Source organism: Schistocerca americana, chromosome 11, assembly GCF_021461395.2.
Source record: "Schistocerca americana isolate TAMUIC-IGC-003095 chromosome 11, iqSchAmer2.1, whole genome shotgun sequence".
In the NCBI taxonomy this organism is placed as follows: domain Eukaryota; kingdom Metazoa; phylum Arthropoda; class Insecta; order Orthoptera; family Acrididae; genus Schistocerca; species Schistocerca americana.
The window spans coordinates 122,393,186-122,419,309 of NC_060129.1; positions in this window are offsets into that span (position 1 = coordinate 122,393,186).

Genomic DNA, 26,124 nt, shown 5'->3' on the forward strand with positions numbered 1-26,124 from the left:
AGGATAACCAGTTGTTGGTGCTGTTGGTTCCTGCCTGTGTCTCAGTAAGCTTTAGAACATTCTGTGTTAGCAAGAGCAAGATACTTTCAGGTCTGTTCTCCCTGCCAACTTAAGGAATCCCACCGCAAAAATAAAACATTCGCGCATCCCATATTGCAATGATCTGAAGACCATATTTATGTGGCATTTGGGATATACAAGGGTATGAGCTGCCACAGCTCAAAAGGGTCGCATCAATATTCTGAAGGGCTGTAGTATTCTGAACAATTCTGGTTGAATAAATTTTAAAATTCCAGGAATGTGGCAAATTTGTCGCTTTCTTTTCTAAGATCCGTTGTAGTTTTTGTATCAAAATGTACTGCTCCGAGTAGAAATTAATGTTTCTTTTCCACTTCCATACAGCTGTGCTATATACTGGAGAATACATGTCTGTTAAAGTCAATCTAGAATATTTAAGAACCCCAGACATGAACAACAAGCCTACAACAGCTTTGATTTCTGTTGACTCACTTCTACCAATGTTCTACTATGATATCTTGTACTTCTCTGCTTTACAGTCAGTTTCTTCGTCAGTGTATTTCACCAATAGGTCAGTCCTTCCGTCAGTGATAAATAGCAAAAAGATTTCACTGTCTTTGGCAAGGCCTTTTGCCCTGATTTCAAGTCCAGGAAGATGGGTAATTACATTTTTTAGTGGAATAAATACAAACATACATAGAATAAATAGTTTTAAAATCTCGCTTGAGTTCTATATTTCACAGTCACTCGGGGAAAAAATTTCATCTCCAGAAAAATCTGCAGATCATCTTCATCGTGTAAGATTCCATTGCTCGTCTCATTACACCAGCTGCCGATACTTTTGCATTCGACCTGTATCTTCAGCCTGTTGCTGTAACAGTTCTTCACAGATTTCATCCTCCATAGTAAACAGTCGATATTCTGCCATAGAACCTGCAAAAAAAGGTAAACAATAATGAAAGGGCCTTTAGGCTTTTACCACATCACGAAAAATGATCGTGTAGATCATGTGGGGGTAACTGACACCGGGGCAGAGTGCGCCCTGACAGTACCTAAATTATGCGACAAATTAAAGGTCAACAATTTACCTTTCCATGCCAGTCTTGTGAACTGCTGCCCGATAGGCTAATTCAAAGTCATAGCTCCTCAACACCTGCACTGTTTCCTGAACAAACGAAAACAAACAGGACATATTGGATATGCCTTTTGGTAGGATGGTTAATAATAAGAGGCAAACTCCCATCTAGGCAGCATACCCACTCTTACACTGAGAATTCCAGGTGTTATTAAGAAGTTCCTGGTAAATTGTAGATGGGGGGAGGTGGAGGGAGGGGGGGGGGATGGGAGGGATATGCAGCGTTCCATATATATAAGAAAAAAATAGAGATGCTGTGACTTACCAAACGAGAGAGCGCTGGTAGATAGAGACAATAAAAAACACACAAACACACACACGAATTTCAAGCTTTCGCAACCCATGGCTGGTTCATCAGGAAAGAGGGAAGGGGAGGGAAAGACGAAAGGATGTGGGTTTTAAGGGAGAGGGTAAGGAGTCATTCCAATCCCGGGAGCGGAAAGACTTACACACACACACACACACACACACACACACACACACACACACACACATCCATCCACACATATACAGACACAGGCAGACATATGTAAAGGCAAAGAGGTTGGGCAGAGATGTCAGTTGAGGCGGAAGTACAGAGGCAAAGATGTTGTTGAATGACAAGCGATGTACGAGGGGTGGCAACTTGAAATTAGCGGAGCTTGAGGCCTGGTGGGTAACGGGAAGAGAGAATATATTGAAGGGCAAGTTCCCATCTCCGGAGTTCTGACAGGTTGGTGTCAGTGGGAAGCATCCAGATAGCCCGGACAGTGTAACACTGTGCTAAGATGTGCTGGCCATGCACCGAGGCATGTTTAGCCACAGGGTGATCCTCATTACCAACAAACACTGTCTGCATGTGTCCATTCATGCGAATGGACAGTTTGTTGCTGGTCATTCCCACATAGAAAGCTTCACAGTGTAGGCAGGTCAGTTGGTAAATCACGTGGGTGCTTTCACACGTGGCTCTGCCTTTGATCGTGTACACCTTTCGGGTTACAGGACTGGAGTAGGTGGTTGTGGGAGGGTGCACGGGACTGGTTTTACACTGGGGGCGGTTACAAGGGTAGGAGCCAGAGGGTAGGGAAGGCGGTTTGGGGATTTCATAGGGATGAACCAAGAGGTTATGAAGGTTAGGTGGACGGCAGAAAGACAGTCTGATCCAGTCCCGGAAAGTATCCTGTCACAAGTGGGGCACTTTTGGGGTTCTTTTTTCCTTCCTTTTTTCCCCCTAAGGTAAGTCTTTCCGCTCCCAGGATTGGGATGACTCCTTACCCTCTCCCTTAAAACCCACATCCTTTCAGATTTCCCTCCCCTTCCCTCTTTCCTGATGAAACAACCTTGGTATGCAAAAGCTTGAAATTTGTGTGTGTGTTTGTGTGTTTTTTATTGCGTCTATCTACCAGCTCTTTCTTGTTTGGTAAGTTACAACTTCTTTGAATTTTAAAATTTATGATTGATAAAACTCAATAACTGTGAGATTTTATGAAAGTCCTGAAATTTCCTCAGGTTTCCCAGATTTTAGCAGTTAATATGTAATTCCCTGAGATTTCCAGGTGTTCCAGAAGGATCACCAGCCTGTCTGTCCCAGGCAACAGCCAATGTCACAGCTAACAAGTAAGCATTCTTCGTGTGCTGACCGCACCTGTTCTACAAATATATATTGTAGAATTACAAGGGTGAGTCAAATGAAAACCTTAAATTTGTAATAACAAATCGAAATTTCGCGCCGTTATCCTGTAACTTGGTAAGCGTGCCACAAACAGCATGGAGAATGGCCTGTAGGTGGCAGCATAGTGCAGATGCACGCATACCATCATAGTAATAGTATAAAGATGGCCGCCCCACTTGCAACTTGCACCATGGAAGAACAGCGTTCTGTTATTCGGTTTTTGCGTAGGGAAGGTGTGAAACCTATTGAAACTCATCGACGAATGAAGGTTCAGTACGGTGATGCATGTTTGTCACAGCAGCAAGTCTACGAATGGAGTAGGAAGTTGGTGTGACTTCAGTGGAAGATGCTCCTCGTCCAGGTCAGGAGCAATGAGTTGTGACTCCACAGAATATTGCAGCAGTTGAAGCCATAGTGAAAGATTAGTCATGGGTCAGCACACCACACTGTGCATGATGTGCTCCAGTTTCACAAAGTGTCTGCAAGATGGGTGCCACGGCAGCTGACTCCTGAAATGAGAGAACGACGTGTTGATGCTCGTGAAGAACTTCTTCAGCGCTTTGAACGAGAAGGTGATGGCTTCCTTGCAAGAATCATTACTGGGGACGAAACCTGGGTTCACTTCCATCAACCGGAACCGAAGGGAGCGAGCAAAAAAATCATCTGCGGCCTGCAATCAAATCAAAGCGACGTGGATTGCTGTCAGCAGGTGTCCTTTTGCAACATGACAATGCAAGGCCCCACACTGCCCGTACAACAGTTGTGACAATCACAGACCTGCATTTTGAGTGTCTTCCTCATCCACCATACTCACCAGACCTTGCCCCAAGTGATTTCCATATGTTTGGACCACTCAAAGGCGCAATGGGAGGTAAGATGTTCCGTTCTAATAAAGAGATACGCCACACAGTGCATGAGTGGTTGCGTGGACTACCAAAAGAATTTTGTTCTAAAGGAATTTATGCACTTTGTAAACGCTGGAGGACTTGCATTGAGTGTAGGGAAGATTATGTTGAAAAGTATTACAGCTTTGTACCACTTCTGCACAATAAATAATATTTTAAAAAATATTTAAGGTTTTCATTTGACTCACCCTCATATTCACCTGCTCAGTGGTAATACTTTAATTATTTAGTGCAAAGCCTAAAAATGCTGTACCTTGCCTGCATTTTCTCATTTTACTCTATGGGAACATTAAGTAACTGTGAATCTGTCATCTGTGTACCCACCAGAGTCGAATTCTCGATGTTGTTATGAGGAGACACATAGTGGTTATCCATCACATTACTTTCACCACAACTGTGCCACAGTACAACAAAGCCTCATAGTCTACAGTCACATAAATTGTTTAATTACCTGTCGATTCAGATCCTTCAGCAATTCTGTTTTACTGTCACACTGGATGGGTAAACCTGGACCTGTGCTAAAGGAAATAATAAATCTAATGAGTGCATTTAACTTGTCATGATCTCTATATACCACACTGCAGAAAAATATCAAAAAATGCACTCATTTAGAACTAATTACTGTTTCTCAGTAAGCATTTTTTCTCCAAGAGAAATTCTTGGTGATGCTAAGTCATTGAGGTTCATATTACTGAGACTGAACATAAAATTATGTGAACAATTAAATGACAACATATCCGAAAATTTATTAAGATCTTACAAAGCCTTCTCTGTGAACTGCTATTTTCACTCATAATTTCTGGTTGTTGTTTGTCTGTATAGACCCATTTTTTCTACAACCCTCCGGCACTTCTAGGTGATGGAGGGTACCTTGTACCACCATAAAGTCATTCCTTTTCTTGTTCCACTTGCAAATGGAGCAAAGGAAAAATGACTGTTTATAAGCTTCCATGTAGTAGTAATAGTTGTTGTTATTGTGATGGTCTTCAGCCCAAAGCCTACACTGATGTAACCCTCCACACTACTCTATCCCGTGCAAGTGTCTTCACCTCTGAAAAACTACTGCAACCTACATCCTTCTGAACCTTCTTACTGTATTCTTCTCTTGGTGTCCCTCAACAATTTTAAGCCCCACTCCTCACCCCACACTTCCTTCCAATAAAAAATCGGTGATCCCTTGATGTCCCAGAATGTGTCCTATCAACTGGTCCTTTCTTTTAGTCAAGCTGTGCCACAAATTTCTTTTCTCCCCATTTCTTTTAGTGCCTTCTCTTTAGTTATATGATCTACCACCTAATTTTCAGCATTTTTCCGAAGCTCTACATTTCAAAAGCTTCTATTCTCCTCTTGTCTAAATCGTTTATCATCCATTGTTCACTTCCATACATGGCTACACTCTATACAAATACCGAGCGAGGTGGCGCAGTGGTTAGACGCTGGACTCGCATTCGGGAGGACGACGGTTCAATCCCGCGTCCGGCCATCCTGATTTGGGTTTTCCGTGATTCACCTAAATCACTCCAGGCAAATGCCGGGATGGTTCCTCTGAAAGGGCACGGCCGACGTCCTTCCCCATCCTTCCCTAATCTGATGTGACCGATGACCACGCTGTCTGGTCTCCTTCCCCAAACAACCAACCAACCAATCTATACAAATACTCTCAAGAAAAGAGCCGTGCGGGCTAGCCGCACGGTCTCAGCCGCCTTGCCACAGTTCGTGCGGCTCCCCCTGTTGGACGTCCGAGTCCTCCCTCGGGCATGGGTGTGTGTCTTCCCCTTAGCATAACTTAGTTTAAGTAGTGTGTAAGCTTAGGGATTAATGACATCAGCAGTTTGGTCCCATAGTATCTTACCACAAATTTCCAAATTTTGAGAAAAGACTTCCTAACTCTTAAATCTATATTCAGTGCTGACAAATTTCTCTTCTTCAGAAATGATCTCCTTGCTGTTGCCAGTCTAGATTTTATATCTTCTCTACTTCAGCTACTATCACATATTTTGCTGCCCAAATAATAAAACATTTACTGCTTTAACTGTCTCTTTTTCCAATCTAATACCCTTAGCATCACTCAATTTAATTCGACTAAATTCCATTGTCCTTGTTTTACTTTTATTGATGTTCATCTTATATTCTCCTTTCAAGACACTGTCCATTCTGTTCAACTGCTCTTCCAAGTCCTTTGCTGCCTCTGACTGAATTACAATGTCGTTGGTAAACCTCAAACTTTTTATTTGTTCTCCTTGAACTTGAATTCCTACTCCAAATTTTTCTTTTGTTTTCCCTACTGTTTCCTCAATGTACAGAGTGAATAACATTGGGGACAGGCTACAACCCTGTCTCATCCCCTTTTCAATCACTACTTCCCTATCACACCCCTCAACAGTGTCATAGGCAGACCTTGTTACACAGATGGGTAGTAGGGAGCAATACATTGGGTGATTAATGTGTAGAATCACTTGTTAACATTTATTACACTACTAGCCATTAAAACTGATACATCAAGGAGAAATGCAGATGATAAACACGTATTCATTGGGCAAATATATTATACTAGAACTGACATGTGATTACATCTTCGCGCAATTTCAGTGCATAGATCCTGAGAAATCAGTACCCAGAACAACCAACTCTGGCGGTAATAATGGCCTCGATATGCCTGGGCATTGAGTCAAACAGAGCTTGGATGGTGTGTACAGGTGAAACTGCCCATGCAGCTTCAACACGATATCACAGTTCACGTATTGTGATGAGCCAGTTGCTCGGCCACCATTGACCAGACGTTTTCAATTGATGAGACATCTGGAGACGGTGCTGGCCAGGGCAGCAGTCGAACATTTTCTGTGTCCAGAAAGGCCCGTACAGGACCTGCAACATTCGGTCATGCATTATCCTGCTGAAAAGTAGGGATTCGCAGGGATCGAATGAAGGGTAGAGCCACGGGTCGCAACTCATCTGGAATGTAACGTCCACTGTTCAAAGTGCCATCAATGCGAACAAGAGATGACCGAAATGTGTAACCAATGGCACCCCATACCATCACACCAGGTGATACGCCAGTATGGCGATGACGAATACGCGCTTCCAATGTGCGTTCACCACGATATCGCCAAACACGGATGCGACCATCACGAAGCAGTAAACAAAACCAGGATTCATCCGAAAAAATGACGTTTTGAGATTTGTGCACTCAGGTTCATCATGGAGTACACCATCGCAGGCGCTCCTGTCTGTGATGCAGGATAACCGTAGCCACGGTCTCCGAGCTGATAGTCCATGCTGCTGCAAACGCCGTCGAACTGTTCATACAGATGGTTGTTGTCTTGCAAACGTCCCCATCTGTTGACTCAGGCATCGAGACGTGGCTGTACGATCTATTACAGCTATGCGGATAAGATGCCTGTCATCTCGACTGCTAGTGATACGAGGCTGTTGGGAGCCCACCGATTCCATATTCTGCTAACAGTCATTAGATCTCGACCGATGCAACCAGCAATGTCGCGATACGATGAACCGCAATTGCGATAGGCTACAATCCGACCCTTATCAAAGTCGGAAACGTGATGGTACGCATTTCTCCTCCTTACATGAGGCATCACAACAATGTTTCACCAGGCAACGCCGGTCAACTGCTGTTTGTGTATGAGAAATCGGTTGGAAACTTTCCTCATGTCAGCACGTTGTAGGTGTCGCCACCGGCGCCAACCTTGTATGAATGCTCTGAAAAGCTAATCACTTGCATATCACAGCATCTTCTTCCTGTCGGTTAAATTTCGCGACTGTAGCACCGTGGTGTAGCAATTTTAATGGCCAGTAGTGTACCTAATATTACGAATACTAAGACCCAAAATACACATACATAAATTACAGAGTCTGGCTCAACAGCTTCCATTAATGCAGTTAGCAGCTGCCTTCAGTGTTTGATAACAAATGCTCATCCACAGCTTACAGGCTGTCAGTTAAGGCTGACACTTCATCAGCACCTGAAGAGCACTGAGTACAGCCAACTGCAGGTGGTGGCTCAGGTCGGTACCGATGATGTGAGTCGCATTGGATCGGAGGAGATTGTCTCTGGTTTCGAACGGCTAACAGAAGAGATGAAGGCTGCCAGTCTTGCTTGTGAGGTGAAAGTAGAGTTCACTATTTGCAGCATAGTAGACAGGATCGATTGCGGATATTTGGTACAGAGCCGAGTGAAGGATCTGAGTCAGAGTCTCAGAAGGTTCTGCGACTGTGTTGGCTGCATATTCCTCGACTTGCGCCATAGGGTGGTTGAGTTTTGGGTTCTACATCTACATATATACACCGCTAGCCACCAAGCGGTGTGTGGCGGAGGGCACAATTCGAGCAAAAATCCTCCGTTAGCGAGGATACGTGCATCCACCCTCCGACGGATAGAATCCCTGATGGGCTGATGCAGCCCTGGAGAATGGCGTATTGTATCACAGCCATCCACAATACGAGCACGAAGAGTCTCTACATACATTTGGTATCGGGGTTGCGTAGACAAGAGCTTTCAAATGCCCCCATAAATGAAAGTCAAGAGGATTGAGGTCAGGAGAGCGCGGAGGCCATGGAATCGGTCCGCCTCTACCAATCCATCGATCACCGAACCTGTTGTCGAGAAGCGCACAAACACTTCGACTGAAATGTGCAGGAGCTCCATCGTGCACGAACCACGTGTTGTGTCCTACTTGTAAAGGCACGTGTTCTAGCAGCACAGGTAGAGTATCCCATATCACGTGGTATCACGTAACATTCCGCCAGTGCAGACGGTATTTGCTTTGTGATACATTAACCGTGTTAAAATGGACCGTTTACCAATTGCGGAAAAGGTCAATATCGTGTTCCTGTATGGCTATTGTGATCAAAATGCCCAACGGGTGTGTGCTATGTATGCTGCTCGTTATCCAGGACGACATCATCCAAGTATCCGGACCGCTCGCTGGATAGTTACGTTATTTAAGGAAACAGGAAGTTTCACCGCGACCTGCAACCAATGATGATGCCCAAGTAGGTGTTTTAGCTGCTGTCGCGGCTAATCCGCACATCAGTAGCAAATTGCGGGAGAATCGGGAATCTCAAAAACGTCGGTGTTGAGAATGCTACATCGACATCGATTGCATCTGTACCATATTTCTATGCACCAGGAATTACATGGCGACGACTTTGAACGTAGTGTACAGTTTCGCCACTGGGCACAAGAGAAATTATGGGACGATGACAGATTTTTTGCACACGTTCTATTTAGCGACGAAGCGTCATTCACCAACAACAGTAACGTAAACCGGCATAATACGCACTATTGGGCAACGGAAAATCCACGATGGCTGCGACAAGTGGAACATCAGCGACCTTGGCGGGTTAATGTATGGTGCGGCATTGTGGGAGGAAGGATAATTGGCCCCCATTCTATCGATGGCAGTCTAAATGGTGCCATGTATACTCATTTCCTACATAATGTTCTACCGATGTTACTACAAGATGTTTCACTGAATGACAGAATGGCGATGCACTTCCAACAAGATGGATGTCCGGCACATAGCTCACATGCGATTGAAGCGGTATTGAATAGCATATTTCATGACAGGTGATTTGGTTGTCGAAGCACCATACCGTGGCCCGCACGTTCACCGGATCTGACGTCCCCGGATTTCTTTCTGTGGGGAAAGTTGATGGATATTTGCTATCGTGATCCACTGACAACGCCTGACAACATGCGTCTGCGCATTGTCAGTGCATGTGCGAATATTACTGAAGGCGAACTACTCGCTGTTGAGAGGAATGTCGTTACACATATTGCCAAATGCCTTGAGGTTGATGGACATCACTTTGAGCATTTATTGCATTAATGTGGTATTTACAGGTAATTACGCTGTAACAGCATGTGTTCTCAGATATGATAAGTTCACAAAGGTACAGGTATCACATTGGAACAACCGAAATAAAATCTGTGTTATACATATGCTCCTAGAGGAAAAAGACGGAATAATTGGTATCCTTCCCTCGAGTTATTAAAGAAATACTTTTGTATATATAAATGGAAACAGTGATTACAGAATACATTGATGATGCTGCTCTTTGGTACGAGGTCATACTCGATGACAATATAGAAATAATTATAGGAAGTTCATCAACGAGCAAATAATAAAGGTGATATATAAGCATTACTAAGGATAATTTTATAGGTCGTCGCCCACAAAATTTCAAACTTGTGACTGCCAAAAAGTCGTTGTAGAAAAAGCGACCGCAAAACTAGAGTGCCAAAAAGTCGCCAGAATTTTGCGAAGAAGTAGCCAGTGGCCGCCAAAAAGTGTCCGCTATCTTTTGGCCGGAAAGATGCAGGTTTGTTCCACATCAGCGACCTTTCTTAAAGTCGCCGAAATTTCGCAAAAAGTGCTCACAGAGAAGCGGTCGGTTTGTTTTGCTCAAAAGATGCGGGTTCAGGAAGCACCACTTTTGCCATAAAGTCACTAAAATTTCGCAGACAAATATGTCTGCCTGTGAGATGTCTGCTTGTGTCTGTTTATGTGTGGGTGTGTGTGTGCAAGTGTATACCCGTCCTTTTTTCCCCCTAAGGTAAGTCTTTCCGCTCCCGGGATTGGAATGACTCCTTACCCACTCCCTTAAAACCCACATCCTTTCGTCTTTCCCTCTCCTTCCCTCTTTCCTGATGAGGCAACAGTTTGTTGCGAAAGCTTGAATTTTGTGTGTGTTTGTGTTTTTTTGTGTGTATCGACCTGCCAGCGCTTTCGTTCGGTAAGTCACATCATCTTTGTTTATATATATATATATATATATATATATATACACACACACACACACACACACACACACACACAAAATTCAAGCTTTCGCAACAAACTGTTGCCTCATCAGGAAAGAGGGAAGGAGAGGGAAAGACGAAAGGATGTGGGTTTTAAGGGAGAGGGTAAGGAGTCATTCCAATCCCGGGAGTGGAAAGACTTACCTTAGGGGAAAAAAGGACGGGTATACACTCGCGCACACACACACATATCCATCCATACGTATACAGACACAAGCAGACTTATTTAAAGACAAAGAGTTCATATATATATATATATCCCCTCCTTCATGTGAAGAATATTCCCGTAATAATAGCTAATAGCATACCAAGAACATGAGGGTGTCACAGTGGAGATTTGTTTTCTGGTACAGACGTCTGATACAACTATTCCACAGCAAGACTTACTTTCAATAGGTGTGGTAGCAGTGCATTCCCATAGGATAACAGAATATTATGTCCTCCAGGAATCACATTGGGTACACCACTTACAGCATAAACTGTACAGCAACTACAATGTTTTGTGAGCAAGTAATACCAGCCAGTATCTTTAATTTTAACATAAGTCTTGACTCCCTTAATTACCTGCTTATACATGTGCTTGTACTACAGGTTATTGGTAAAGCAAATACTTATTGAATAGGTCTTCACACTTTTAATACTTAGCAGAAATTCTGAAAAAAGTAAATTCTTTTATTACTGTATCACCTCTATGGTGAATTAAGAGGTACTGACTGGTTTCATTGAACATTTAATAGAAGCCTTCTTTTTACCTGCTCTTGATAAAGAGCCATTCCAAGTTCTGTACATTACAATCTCTCGCATTTTCTGTACACTAATATTTATTCTTCTAAATGGTAAATATTGCATTCAGACATTGTTGGTATTAAAGGTAATTCATGAAATAAATTATATTTAAACCAGAAAATTATAGGTTCCACATGACACATGAAAAGTACCTTGTTACACACATGTATGTACAGATTCCAAAATGTCTGTGAATTTGAGTTACAAACTTTTTTAAATAGAAATATGAAGATCACAATACTTTGGGTCTGCAATAACTGAAACGTAAAATACCTTAGTTCCCTATGGGAAACTTTGTTCTTTACGTGACTCGAGCAACTGCTTTCACTCTTAATGGAAAGCTAAATGGTTTATGATAAAGTTAACTTGCAAAAAGTGTAACCATTGTTACATAATTTCTGTGAAGTAAGATTCCTTAATGTTAATTCCTTGCTTTGTCATCGTAACTTGATAATTTCGGTTCCATATGTGACATATGACCTAAAAAAATGAAATTCTGTTATTACCATGACCAAACAAAATCTTTTTAACATGTAGTACACAGTTCAAATCAGCAAAAAGTGTAACTGTATAATTAAGGTAAATGTTGATTAAAATTAGGCATGTAACATGAATACTGAAATTTCCTAATCCGCAGCTTGTGGTCGTGTGGTAGCGTTCTCGCTTGCCGCGCCCGGGTTCGGTTCCCGGCGGGGTCAGGGATTTTCCTTGCCTCGTGATGACTGGGTGTTGTGTGATGTCCTTAGGTTAGTTAGGTTTAAGTAGTTCTAAGTTATAGGGGACTAATGACCATAGATGTTAAGTCCCATAGTGCTCAGAGCCATTTGAACCATTTTTTGAAATTTCCTAGATTTCCAAGTGTAACTGTAATCACTGTATTCAGTACTTTGTAGTGCTAGAAAGATAATTCTATATGATTATTTGCATTCTCTTCCCCTCCCCCCTCCCTCAACACACGAAAATATAATAGAAAGACCTCCTAGCAAAATAAAGACAAAATTCAGAAAATTAGGTTTTGCCTGAATCAGGCCCCCTTATTCTAGAATGGTTCTAAAGTAATAAGAATGCTTACAATCAATTGGAATAATGTGTTCATTCTAGGAAGTATTAAAACAAAAATTAAGAGAATAACAATTTTATTGCTCTTATGTTGCAGAGTATCCACAAACATTACTGTTTGAAACATAGGGCCACTGCATACTCCATTAGATCACACCCACTCTGTGATTAAACTGTTTTCTTAAAGTGAAAAATTCAAGTTAACATAGTTATTGAGGGAAATATTTTCTCACACTGAAAGCTATCTGTCAAATAAGTCTCAGAACTTTTTTTTTCATTAATTTCACACAAATCACCTGTTTTTAATGCAAGTGCATGTTTTGTAACACCAAACATCTTAAAATAAGCTTATATAATAAACAATTATAATTTTGTTACAATATCTACATAGGATGTAAAGAGTTAATTTTACTTCAATTTGATTCATCCTTTGAAGTTCATCATTATACAACAACAAATCTATGGACAAAATAGATTTAAAAAATATGTCAAAATGTCACACCCATCTGCATGAAATGTACCAATACATAATCTTTTCCAATTTGAGCACTATACATGATTAAACAATATGAGTTTATTTAACTTCTGCCTTATACTTGATTTGTTGTTTAAAATTTTCTCAGCAGGCTTTTCTTTCCATATGTTTTTAAGTGTGTACAGGAGTACAGGGCAATCTTACAAACAAGTTGAGTCTGATGTAAGTCCTCAATCCCAATTTCATAATGGTAATCATGACCAAGAGCAGGAGCAGGAGATGGGTAATCTACAAATTTAATTTCAACACAATGCAAAATCTTGGCCTGTATATATTTCTGTCGCATATCCCCAGCAATCACAAACATCTGAAACAGTTTCTGAGTATTCTACAACAGAGTACACGCAGTCACTTGTTTTAACCAATTTTCCCCAGTTAACAAAATTTACAAATGCATTTTTATTGGCCATATTGGGAAAAGCATAGAGATAAATACATTCTAATGCAGATTTAACTACTGATGGCTTCAGTATGTGAAGACAGTCTTTGCATGTGATCTGCCTTGAAAGGCGCAATGACACATACCCTGCAATATAATAAAGTATGTTTTGCTTGAAAAATGAGAACTTAATCTTATCGTCAAGAAGTGCACACCACTTCTCTACTGCATTTTCTGCAGCACTTTCATCACTTTCTACTGCATGCTTTGTCCGCAGCTCATGGTCGTGCTGTAGCGTTCTCACTTCCCGCGCCCAGGTTCCCGGGTTCGATTCCCGGCGGGGTCAGGGATTTTCTCTGTCTCGTGATGACTGGGTGTTGTGTGATGTCCTAAGGTTAGTTAGGTTTAAGTAGTTCTAAGTTCATTAGACTGATGACTATAGATGTTAAGTCCCATAATGCTCAGAGCCATTTCAACCATTTTGAACTACATGCTTTCTTGTATGAAAATCATAAACAGGTGGCAAACAACACACATTAAAATTTGAGCAATTCCCATTCATTGCAGTGACACGGTTACTCAAGAGCAACTTTCTCATCGCACATTTGAACTGGTATGCATTTGTAATGTTGTTCCAACCACCTCTGGACTGAATGCTGGAAAAAAAAGCTCTATGTGGTTTTGTGACAGTTTACAAGTTAGCAAATACTTCAGAGGAGATTCAACACAAAGCATAATTGCCAGGGCAATGTGCCTGACTGATTGGATATTGAAAATTATCCCAAAAGAAAAAGTATTTCTTGCATGGAGCAGCAATGGAACACCAATGATTTTTAAGCTTTTGATTTAATTTTCAGTGTCTCTGAAAATACCAAGCCAATAAGATTTGTTGTCAAGTCTCAGGGGGCTCTTATACCCTTTACGTAATGGATTTCTGGAGTTCAGAATATCAAAAATCCTATTAATATAATACAAAAATTCTACTGTTGCTTCACTTCCTTTAAAATTTGGATCACCAACCCTCCTCAAAAACTATATACTATCTGCCACGCTAGAACTCAAAAGTCTGTGCAGCTAATGAAACATTCATTTTTCTATTTACACTACTTATACGTTGTCCTGATTGTTGGCAAATGTCATACCTTCTTCTTGTTGTACCTTGTTCAATTTCTCAATGAAATGCCATCTAATAATGCCAGTTGGAGACTCAATAGCAGATACTTCTGCTAGAGCATTTCTGGCAAACTTAATTATATACATGCCCAAGATACAATAAACATTGTATTTTTCCACAGGGTGAGGAAAGTAGCTTATAAAATCACCCTTGGAAAAATTTAAAGTACAGCCAAGTGAACGTAAAGTGCTTATATTTACCTTACAGCCATCACATGTAACACACCAAACCCTAATGCCAGAACTATGCAGCCTCTCTAAAGCAGATTTTATCAGTGTGGCCTGATTATTTGCCTGTACACCATTGATAAAGAAATATGCAATCGGGCATTTAAATTTGCGTTTAATAGAGACAAGCATGAAAACCAGAGCCTCAGATGCCTCTATTACTTCTTTTGACTGAGGCACTTCCCCACCAAAGTCTAAAAAACCTGTGCACTGCTTAGTTCCTTGGTCCCAAACCAACTGCTTCCTAATTCCCATACTGTCTACAATTAGACATGAATCGCTGAACTGGTCCCTTACAATTGGGTTCAAATCAATGTACTTGAAAACATCTTTTAAGAAGCCAGGTTCACAGTCTACACTTGCCACCCATTTGGAATTCAATGATGTATGGGGCAGAGGCATTAATTTTTGCTGGTATTCATATGCTGCTGGTGAATAAAAGTACACAGTCATAGCAAACATTTTCACATTTGTTGTGTATCTATTACCCTTTGACGAGAGAGAGGTGTTCACTACATTGCACACTAATTCCACTTGTGTTCCTTTCTGATGATTGAGGAAGTTATGTAACTTCTCAGGAAGATGCCCCTTCTCCTTCAATGAACTTATGATGTCATCCATGGAAAACACTTTCTTCTTCGAAGTTTTTCACGGACACACTTTAGTTTACGTTTTAATTCGTGCACAATGTCCGAGGGAAAAAAAAAAAAAATAATAATGCGAGTTTCCATCGCCATGTCTTCCATTTCTACTTTCGACGGTATACCACAATCAATTACTGAAGAACCAACTGCACTCTGAAATAAAGAAATAATTTCGTTATATATGATTGAAATAACTCAAGGCTTGATGAAATCCTTCCAAAACCCAGGTGATCATTGTAGGCAAAACCACCCCTTCCTTCCGCCTCCTTGATTTCTATCTCACTGTCTATGGCCGTCCCATTGCCCTCACTCCCACCCTTAAGTACCTTGGCGTCACCCTCGACCGTCGCCTCTCCTGGACTACCCATCTCCAGACAATCCTAGCCAAGGCACGTTCCCGACTCCGTCTCCTCAAGCTCCTTTCTGGCTATACGTGAGGTCTGGACCCCTCCACAATCCTCCACACCTATACCTCCCTCATCCGCCCTATCCTTTGTTACGCCCACCCTGCCTGGATCTCCGCCCCCCCTTCCTTTTATAAATCCCTCCAAATCCTTGAACGCCACGCTCTCCGCCTCGCCTATCGCATCCGTCTCCCCTCCCCCACGCGGATCCTGTATGATCTCATCCCCTTCCCCCACCTCCTCCTTTTCCTTGAAAGGATATGGATCCTGTACACCTCCCGTAAACTTGATCCTCCTCACCCGCTCGTATCCCCGATCCTCTCCCACCCCCGCCCGCTGCCGCGCCTGTATTCCCATGTCCCGCCCGGTATCCATCTCTCCACCCTCCTTACCCTCTCCCAAGGTGGCTTCCGCCAGCTCCCTCTCCCTGATGATGTCCTCGTCCCCTCCATCTACCCCTCCTATCAACTTTGACCCTGCCCCGCCCCCCACTTCAGGTGTCCTTTCCTTTCGGCACCCTCCCTCCCTTCTCTTCCCTTCTTTTCCCTTTTCCCCGTCCCCTCCCTCCCCCCTCTTCCCCCGGGCTTCCTCTCCCCCTTCCTCCCCCCTGCTCTCCCCTCTCGCTCTCCCACTCACCTTCCTCCTCCTCCTCTCTTGGCAAGTCCCCGGACTCGCACACGCATAGTGAACATTCGTGCGCCGAAGATCATCGCCTTCTGTGTCTCGTGTGTGTGACGTCGTTAGTGTTTTTGGTGTCCGCCGTCCCACTACTACGTTCACTTGTACCGTCGGATTCATCAGTGTTCTGTGCGCCGTGCCAACGTGTTTTCAGTGTTGTTATTGTCACGTGTGAACGACTCCGTGTATTTTGTGTCTCTGTGACCTCTCTCTTTTGCCCGTCACTTTGTTCACTATCATTCTCCGTTCTTATACTATTGTAAACGCTATGGCTGAAGAGCGGTGTAGTGTGCCGCTGACAGCCTACCTGATTTGTACAGGTATTAAAATAACAATAAAGTAAAAAAAAAAAAAAAAAGAGGCTTGATGAAAAAATATTATAAGAAAACGATGAGGGTATGAAAACATCCTTATACTAACGTTTTCGACACAATTCGCAGCTTCTGCATTGGATAGGTGGGACATGCTTTCCACGGAAGAATTCTCATTGACAACATTTCTCCCCGCAATCAGTTGCGTCTGCAATGGGCAAATCGAGCACGGGTTCCATGACAGAACGCTAAAAACAAAAATATGGACCTGTATTACAATATTGCTTAGACCTATGTAGCGTACGAAATAAATTCACAAAAGTAAAAAGCACACACATAGCAAGGAAATTAATTAGCTACCTCAAATGGAGAATCATCGTTGTCACTCAAAATCCTAGCAACATGTCGTCGTGGCTGTTTATTTGGTGGTATCAAATGTGTCGGAAAGTCAAAAACTGATGGCACTGCTTCGGGTTTGAGACGTTTCTTCCACGTTCCAGGGCTCACTACGTAATCACCTTGTCGGAAATGGTTTCCGCAAAGTAATTGCAAGACGTAGGATTAAAATCCATCCGCTTCACGGAAGTAATCCACGTCTTTAGTAGCTCTGGGTGCTTTAGAGGAAACCTGGTCAAAAACATCGAATTAGCAAACGCACTAAGTCTGTATTTTTATCGCATTGTATCCGTAGTCCTATTACCTATGAAATGGTAAGTCACTCTCCTTACTCCACCGCTTCGTACAATTGAAAGCGGAACAAGAAATCACCATTTCGATAATCCATAATTCCTTATACACCGTACAGACCGAGAGAAACTTTTTGCCAAATTCGAATATTGCGGGCAATACAGACGACAGTAATCAGCTGGTAGAGCCATCTATCGGTAGGTCCGGTAGTTGAGCATCCCTCATTTCGCTAGCTTTAGACGCCTGTGACGAAAACGGCAGTTAGCTCTATACATCGTCAAATTTTTGGTTAACGTGGTACAGTTTCACAAATTGTTTTTTCGTAACGGATTCTTAAAAGTTAACACACTACACACAATCAATGTGGCTGAAAATGCTATGTGACTGGATTACAGGTAGTCACGAACTGCAGGAGACAGGGATAAAATGATCGCCATGTTATCCCCGACAGCGTTTCGAGCTGACATCTGTTGGCGACGTCGAGCAACAGTGCAGGACGTAACGGCTGTGTACTGGATCTCGCAATAAGCTGTTTAGCAGGAAAATGCTGGAAATAAGAACGATGTCCTTACCGATATCAATTACTTGTTTTCAGTTGCTTCAGAAAATTTGAATAAATGTCCATATCTATGGCCATCTCGTAAGAAATGTACTTCACACCCAGCAACATTCTTGCTAATGTGTTTATTATATGTGGCAAATTGAAACTTTGTAACGACGGCGAGATGAAATCCAAATTGGCTATTTTTGGAAGGTTCGGACTATGTTTGACCGAACCTATTGATGCAATGCAACTAGCTTATCCGAAGTTCAGGTATGAAGTGCCTCATGCTACCTCCGGTACAGTGAGGAATCTCGTAACCTTACAGGTCAGCAGCCCCAAATCACCCTCAATCTCATGTTTATTTTCTTTTGCAACTCATCATCCTCAGTTAATATAAATAAGACACATTCGTAGCAAGTTATTAACTTCATCAATTAGTTGTTATACGTTACTTTAGTCATGTTCTAACTGAATTTCGGGTATACTTTGGAACTTACTGTCGTACACCCTTAGTGTACTCTAGTTTTTTAAAACTAGACGCCGACAGCATAGTGTAGACAACTGTTAGGGGCCTGCGCGTGCTCAATATTTATTGATAATAATATTTTGTCAAACCTGCAATATACTGAAGTGACCTCACATAATCAATAATACCGACAAAAATCCTCAGTTGACAGCCTAGTTTTACAAGCTAAGATGTCGAACATGGGGAAAGGAAGAGTGTGTGTTGCAGTTACATTACCTACAGCTTGCGAGCAATGGATGACAGATTAAGAAGACGAAATGGGCGTGGGAATGGTTGAAAAAAGGACCGACTGTCCCCGTGTTAACTTACAGATAATCAGAACCATGGACCCAGAAGTTTTGTCTCTGGTGAGTCCTGCACCATACCGGTACAAAAAGTTACTAATGTTGAGACGAGATAAATCAGAGAAGCAAGATACGTTAACGAGAGAGTCAGTCTCAGTTGACGAGAAATTACGAGTAACAAAGAGATTTCTGGCGACATGTAGGTCTTTAGAATACTAGTTCTGTAGTACCAGCAAACATAATTACTAAAATTTTAGGGAAGCTTGTGAAGCAATTATATCTGCCCAGCAAGGATACGTCCAGGCAACAGACATAAAACATTTTTTTTACGTTTATTAATAATTTGGCGAAACTGATATTCTTTTCGCGGATTTCTTACGAGTCATTTCAGATATATGACGTATTTTTGTAAGAGAAAGGTCTTTTTCGGACTGCTATGTAATTCATCAACCGATACTATACTAAGGTAAGCATTGACATAGAGAATCAATCATCTGTTGACCATCCTAAAGTGGTATATACAGTGATTACAATCGCATCGGTCTATTAAAAATGTTCTATGTTAATAGATCACTTCAAAAATTGAATGTTATGTGTGATATGAACAAAGGCGAATTGAAAGCAAACAAAGAAAACTAAAGCCGAGTGGCCAATACGTGAAGCTCTGTCAACATCTGAATAGAGAATATTGTCACACCGTCAATACTTAACCTCAGACGTTTAGTATGCATTAATAACACCGAGAATATTTTGAAGGCCATCAATACAGCTCATCAGTGTACGGGCTCTCAGACGGTCAGTATATTGACAGTATTACTGCACCTGTGAGGACCCCTTAAATTTATGTCAGGTATTTCTTCGTTTCACTCAATGAAATTCGCTGCTCCAATGTGTACTTTACATCATAAAGAGCTAGATAAATTACTGTTTTCGGATCAGCTGGTTCAGGGTCAGCCATATCCCGCTAAAGTATTGTTACGATGATAAAGCCAAGGAAAAGAAAAGAAATCTTCTTTTACTAAATGGCGTCAGTCCGGTCGTCCCATTCAGCTGTGGCGTGTCAGGCGCGCAGACTACAGAGGCAGGAATTCTACACCCGGTTGGCTCCACGTAGTGTCGAGCAGCGTCGCGAGAGGGCAGCAGCTGGTGGTGGTGGCGAGCCACCGCGGCCGAGTAGTACGGATTGCCGCCGAAAGAGGGCAGGCAGGAACTGCAGCGCGGAGTCATTGCGTTCTCACACGAGTTTCTCCTGGGTAGCATTCATTTCACGCTAGGTGAGGAGAGCCCTACGTCATAGTGACGTATGTTCGCGTCGTCGTGACGTAAATAACCCAAATCGACTACATGAGTACGTATATCGATCTTTGCAGTCGTACCTGTAACATCAACAGTAAATGTAAATACATGTGTGATGTATACAATCGAAGTGACAGTAGTTGTGTGATATGCTTATACTAGTGGACCGATAGTGTGAACGAAGAAACCATAACGAAAGTATAAAAATCATGTGTACAGAAGCGTGTGTTTCATGAACATAACGAATGTCAGAAGGAAGGAATCATAACCATAACGAAAGTTAAGAAAGTGTCTAGTCATTTCTTTAAATCCGATTAATTGTGCGTAAATAATGTGGATAAAAACGTGAAATAGGGAGAAATTAAAGTGTTTCGTATTTTTATAAAAGCCGATGAATTATACACAATTTTTATAAAAGCCGATGAATTATACACAATTCATGTGGGCAGACACGTTAAACTGAAAAATTGTGGTGGTTCCGATGTTGGTGGAAATATTATACCATCTAGTTCCATTTAATTTTGCCTTCATGTTGTAAATTAACTAAGAAAATTTTGCTCTCCAGAAATAAATGTTTGCTGCTGATCATAATGTACTGACATTTTACAACATGCGTCATTATTTCTTTATAAACTGTATATCGTGAAACAAACAACGACAAATAAGTCACATTTACCAGCATTTTAAGCATCTGAAAGCAGTGAATACTGTGCCATTTTTAGCTACTTTTTGTATGACTTGTACTCAGTATGGAAATAGCTACAGTAATCATGCCATACACCCACAAAACGTATGCCATGTCTATTGAGAGAATAAGCACAGTATGCCACCATCACATATGAAACATCACATAGTTCAAGAATCATTCATGAGTACTCTTTAGTCACAAACTTTCTTTAAAAGGAACTTCATCCTTTGTGTATTGATAAACAAAATGTGCAGTTACTCATAAATTTTCCTATAAGTGTATGGCCGAAAATTCTTAATGCCTCGGAACACTTATCACATTCGTCCATATTACAAACAATCGTAAGTGTTTTAACGGGAAAAATGTGACTGAAGCTGAGAAGGTTCAAGGAAACTTTTGGCGCTATGCCAGTTATTTGGTTAAAGATGCAGTGGGTAACTGGTGCTTAAAGGTGACAGACATCTCGGTATTTGGATCTAGCAAGTGGATCTATACTCTAGGTGATCAGTTAATGTACTAGTAATTTGAAATGTAAAGCGCAAAACTGTTTGAAGTTTTGCCTTAGATGCTGCCACCAAATGAGGTAATAGTTACTAGCATTTACCTCTCTGTATAAGATTCAAAGAAGTAAGGAACCCCCCACCCCACCCTCTCTCAAACTGTACACAGGCGTCTAAAGCTAGCGAAATGAGGGATGCTCAACTACCGGACCTACCGATAGATGGCTCTAGCGCGTGCCGGCAAGAGATTATATCATTGAGTGTCCGCCATATCTGAATTTGGCAAAAAACGAAGTGTCAAAACGCGGATGAAAATGTTTTTCGTTCTGCGCCCTCATAAGTATTTTATATTGGATGTTCTAGATATCTACACATCAACATAATGAAGTGTTTCTAATCTAGCGAGAAAAAACAGTGACAGTTCTGCTATGAAATTCCTAAATTCGAGTGTGTTTTGAAAGTTTGACAAGCTGACGTATAAATTGTTCGACGTATAAATTGTTCACTATTTTATGAGTGCTTTACTTATTTGCCCGTTTTAAAACACTATTTAAGATTCAATGGAGGTCAACAAATTACCTTACTTCCCGAGGCTTTTAACTACTGGTATAATTCGGAAAATCAAGTGTGGACAACAGTGAAGACGTCTCTTGAAAAAAAGTTGACATCGTTTGCTTAGGGGTATCTTTACTGACAACAGAAATTACAACTGAACTATTAAAGTATTACTTACGTATAAACGAAAAAAATCGTTATTTTTTCTTTATCTGAAGTGATGCATTACCGATCTGCATATATGCTGACACTGTAATTGCAACATGCACTTACGAATTTGGCTCTCTCTTTGATCAGTAATTTAAATGCCATGATTTTATTAACGCCTGGACATGTCACGGTGTATTTAAACTGAGTGATATGGTAGAAGCACTAGTTTTCAACAGTGCTTCAGTCTTTGATACGAGACAAGAAATACATTTAAATGAGACAAACACAAAGCCCAACGATAAGGCGCCTCTTAAATGCATGAATTGCATCATTTGGAAGTTAAGTCTAGTAATAATACTATATTGGACTGATCCATGATGATGTAGTAAGTGAAGGAACTTGTTGAAAATAACCTCGATCACAGCTGTTAATTTTAAGGTTGGGGTGTCTTAAAACTGTAATTTTCCAGTCTGACACCCAAACCATTTTAGAATTGAATTCAAAACATGTCAGTGAGCAAAATTAATTACACTTTGAATTACAACCATAAAATTCTATTTCTGTGAATCTTGGTTCCAGTCTTTGACATGGTGTCAATCACTGGAATGACTGGTTGTCAGTATACGGCCCAAGCAAAAAACAAACCTGAAAGTGAAAGCTGGCCAGACAGGCACCCAAATGGCTGCTACAATCTGTGTGAGACAAGGGTGACATTATATTGCAAATTTAGTGTAAAAAGTTCCATATTGTCTGAATTTGTCCTATACTGTCCATTCTAGTCCAGTCGATTTTCTTATCTGCAAAAGTACACTAGCCAATACCAGTGGCACAAAGGTAGTGCCACATTACAAACTATCTGGTAACAACAGAAGTATTGGTGGACAATGTACAGTAAATAATATGTAATAACCTGAGAAATTCAAAATTGGTTTGAAGAAATAGAACAGTATTTGGAAAGGGAGTAACATTTTGAAAATAACAAATGACACAAGTAGAGTTTTCAGTTTTTATGAAAGCTCGCTTAAATTTTTTCCCCCTCTCTCTTTTTGATTATCAAGGGAAAAATGTGATAACATAAAAGCGCAAGAAAGTTGTGTACAATGTTGGAAATGATGAAAAAGAAAATCTCACTATGCTTCCTCCTCCATGTGAAGAGTATTCCTGTAATAATAGCTAGTAGCATACCAAGAACATGAGGGTGTCACAGTGGAGATTTGTTTTCTGGTACAGACATCTGATACAACTATTCCACAGCAAAACGTACTTTCAATAGGTGTGGTACCAGTGCACTCCCACAGGATAACAGCATATTATGTCCTCCAGGAATCACATTGAGTACACCACATACAGCATAAACTGTGTAGCAACTACAATACTTTGTGAGCAAGTAATAACAGTCGCTATCTTTAATTTTAACATAACTCTTGACTCCCATAATTATCTGCTTGTACGTGTGGTTGTACTACAGGTTATTGGTAAAGCAAATACTAATTGAATAGGTCTCCACACTTTTAATACTTCTGAAAAAAGTAAATTGTTTTATTACTGTATCACCTCTATGGTGAATTAAGAGGTACTGATTGGTTTCTGTGAACATTTAATAGAAGCCTTCTTTTTTACCTGCTATTGATAAAGAGCCATTCCAAGTTCTGTACAGAACAATCTCTCGCATTTTTCATGAGGTTTGTTATTCTGTACACTAATATTTCTTCTTCTAAATGGTAAATAATGCATTCAGACAGTGCTGGTATTAAAGGTAATTCATGAAATAAATTATATTTAAACCAGAAAATTAAAGGTTCCACATGGCACATGAAAAGTATCTTTCTACACACATGTATGTACAGATTCCAAAATGTCTGTGAATTTGAGTTACAAACATTTTTAAATAGAAATATGAAGATCACAATACTTTGGGTCTGCAATAACTCAAACATAAAATACTTTAGTTCCCTATGGAAAACTTTGTTCTTTACGTGACTCGTGCAACTGCTTTCACTTTTAATGGAAAACTAAATGGTTTATGTTAAAGTTAACTAGGAAAAAGTGTAACCATTGTTACATAATTTCTGTGAAGTAAGATTCCTTAATGTTATTTCCTTCCTTTGTCATCATAACTTGATAATTTCAGTTCCGTATGGGACATACGAACTAACAAAATGAAATGCTTTTATTACTATGACCAAACAAAATCTTTTTAACATGTAGTACACAGTTCAAATCAGCAAAAAGTGTAACCGTATAATTAAGGTAAATGTTGATGAAAATTAGGCATGTAACATGAATACTGATATTTCCTAGATTTCCACGTGTACCTGTAATCACTGTATTCTGTACTTTGTAGTGCTAGAAAGATAATTCTATATGATTATTTGCATTCTCTTCCCCTCCCCCCCCCCCCCTCACACAGGAAAATATAATAGGAAGACATCCTAGCAAAATAAAGACAAAATTCAGAAAATTAGGTTTTGCCTGACTCAGGCCCCCTTATTCTAGAATGGTTATAAAGTAATAAGAATGTTTATTATCAACTGGAACATTGTGTTCATTATAGGAAGTATTAAAACAAGAATTAACAGAGTAACAATTTTATTGCTGTTATGTTGCAGAGTATCCACAAACATTACTGTTTGAAACATAGGGCCACTGCATACTCCATTAGATCACACCCATTCTGTGATTAAACTGTTTTCTTAAAGTGAAAAATTCAAGTTAACATAGTGATTGAGGGAAATATTTTCTCACACTGAAAGCCATCTGTCAAATAAGTCTCAGAACATTTTTTTTTCATTAATTTCACACAAATCACCCATTTTTAATGCAAGTGCATATTTTGTAACGCCAAACATCTTAAAATAAGCTTATATAATAAACAATTATAATTTTGTTACAATATCTACACAGGATGTAAAGACTTAATTTTACTTCAATGTGATTCATCTTTTGAAGTTCATCATTACACAACAACAAATCTATGGACAAAATAGTTTTAAAAAATCTGTCAAAATGTCACACCCATCTGCATGGAATGTCCCATTACATAATTTTTCCAATTTGAGCACTATACATGATTAAACAATATGAGTTTATTTAACTTCTGCCTTATACTTGATTTGTTGTTTAAAATTTTCTCAGCAGGCTTTTTTTTTCCACATGTTTTTAAGGGTATGCAGGAGTATAGGGATGCAATCTTACAAACAAGTTGAGTCTGATGTAAGTCCTCAATCCCAATTTCACAATGGTAACCATGACCAAGAGCAGGAGCAGGAGATGGGTAATCTACAAATTTAATTTTAACACAATGCAAAATCTTGGCCTATATATATTTCTGTCGCATATCCCCAGCAATCGCAAACATCTGAAACAGTTTCTGAGTATTCTACAACAGAGTACACGCAGTCACTTGTTTTAACCAGTTTTCCCCAGTTAACAAAATTTACAAATGCAGTTTTATTGGCCATATTGGGAAAAGCATAGAGAGAATCACATTCTAATGCAGATTTAACTACTGGTGGCTTCAGTATGTGAAGACAGTCTTTGCATGTGATCTGCCTTGAAAGGCGCAATGACACATACCCTGCAATATAATAGAGTATGTTTTACTTGTGAAATGAGAACTTAATCTTATCATCAAGAAGTGCACACCACTCCTCTACTTAATTTTCTGCAGCACTTTCATCACTTTCTACTACATGCTTTCTTGCATGAAAATCATAAACAGGTGGCAAACAACACACATTAAAATTTGAGAAATTCCCGTTCATTGCAGTGACACTGTTACCCAAGAGCAACTTTCTCATGGCACATTTGAACTGGTATGCATTTGGATTGTTGTACCAACCACATCTGGACCGAATGCAGGGGGAAAAAAGGTCTATGTGGTCTTGTGACAGTTTATATGTTAGCAAATACTTCAGAGGAGATTCAACACGAAGCATACTTGTCAGAGCTATGTGCCTTACTGATTGCACATTGAAAACTATCCCAAAAGCAAAAGTATTTCTTGCATGGAGCAGCAATGGAACACCAATGATTTTTAAGATTTTGATATAATTTTCAGTGTGTCTGAAAATACCAACGTGTTGACTGGGTGTTGTGTGATGTCCTTAGGTTAGTTAGGTTTAAGTAGTTCTAAGTTCTAGGGGACTGATGACCATAGATGTTA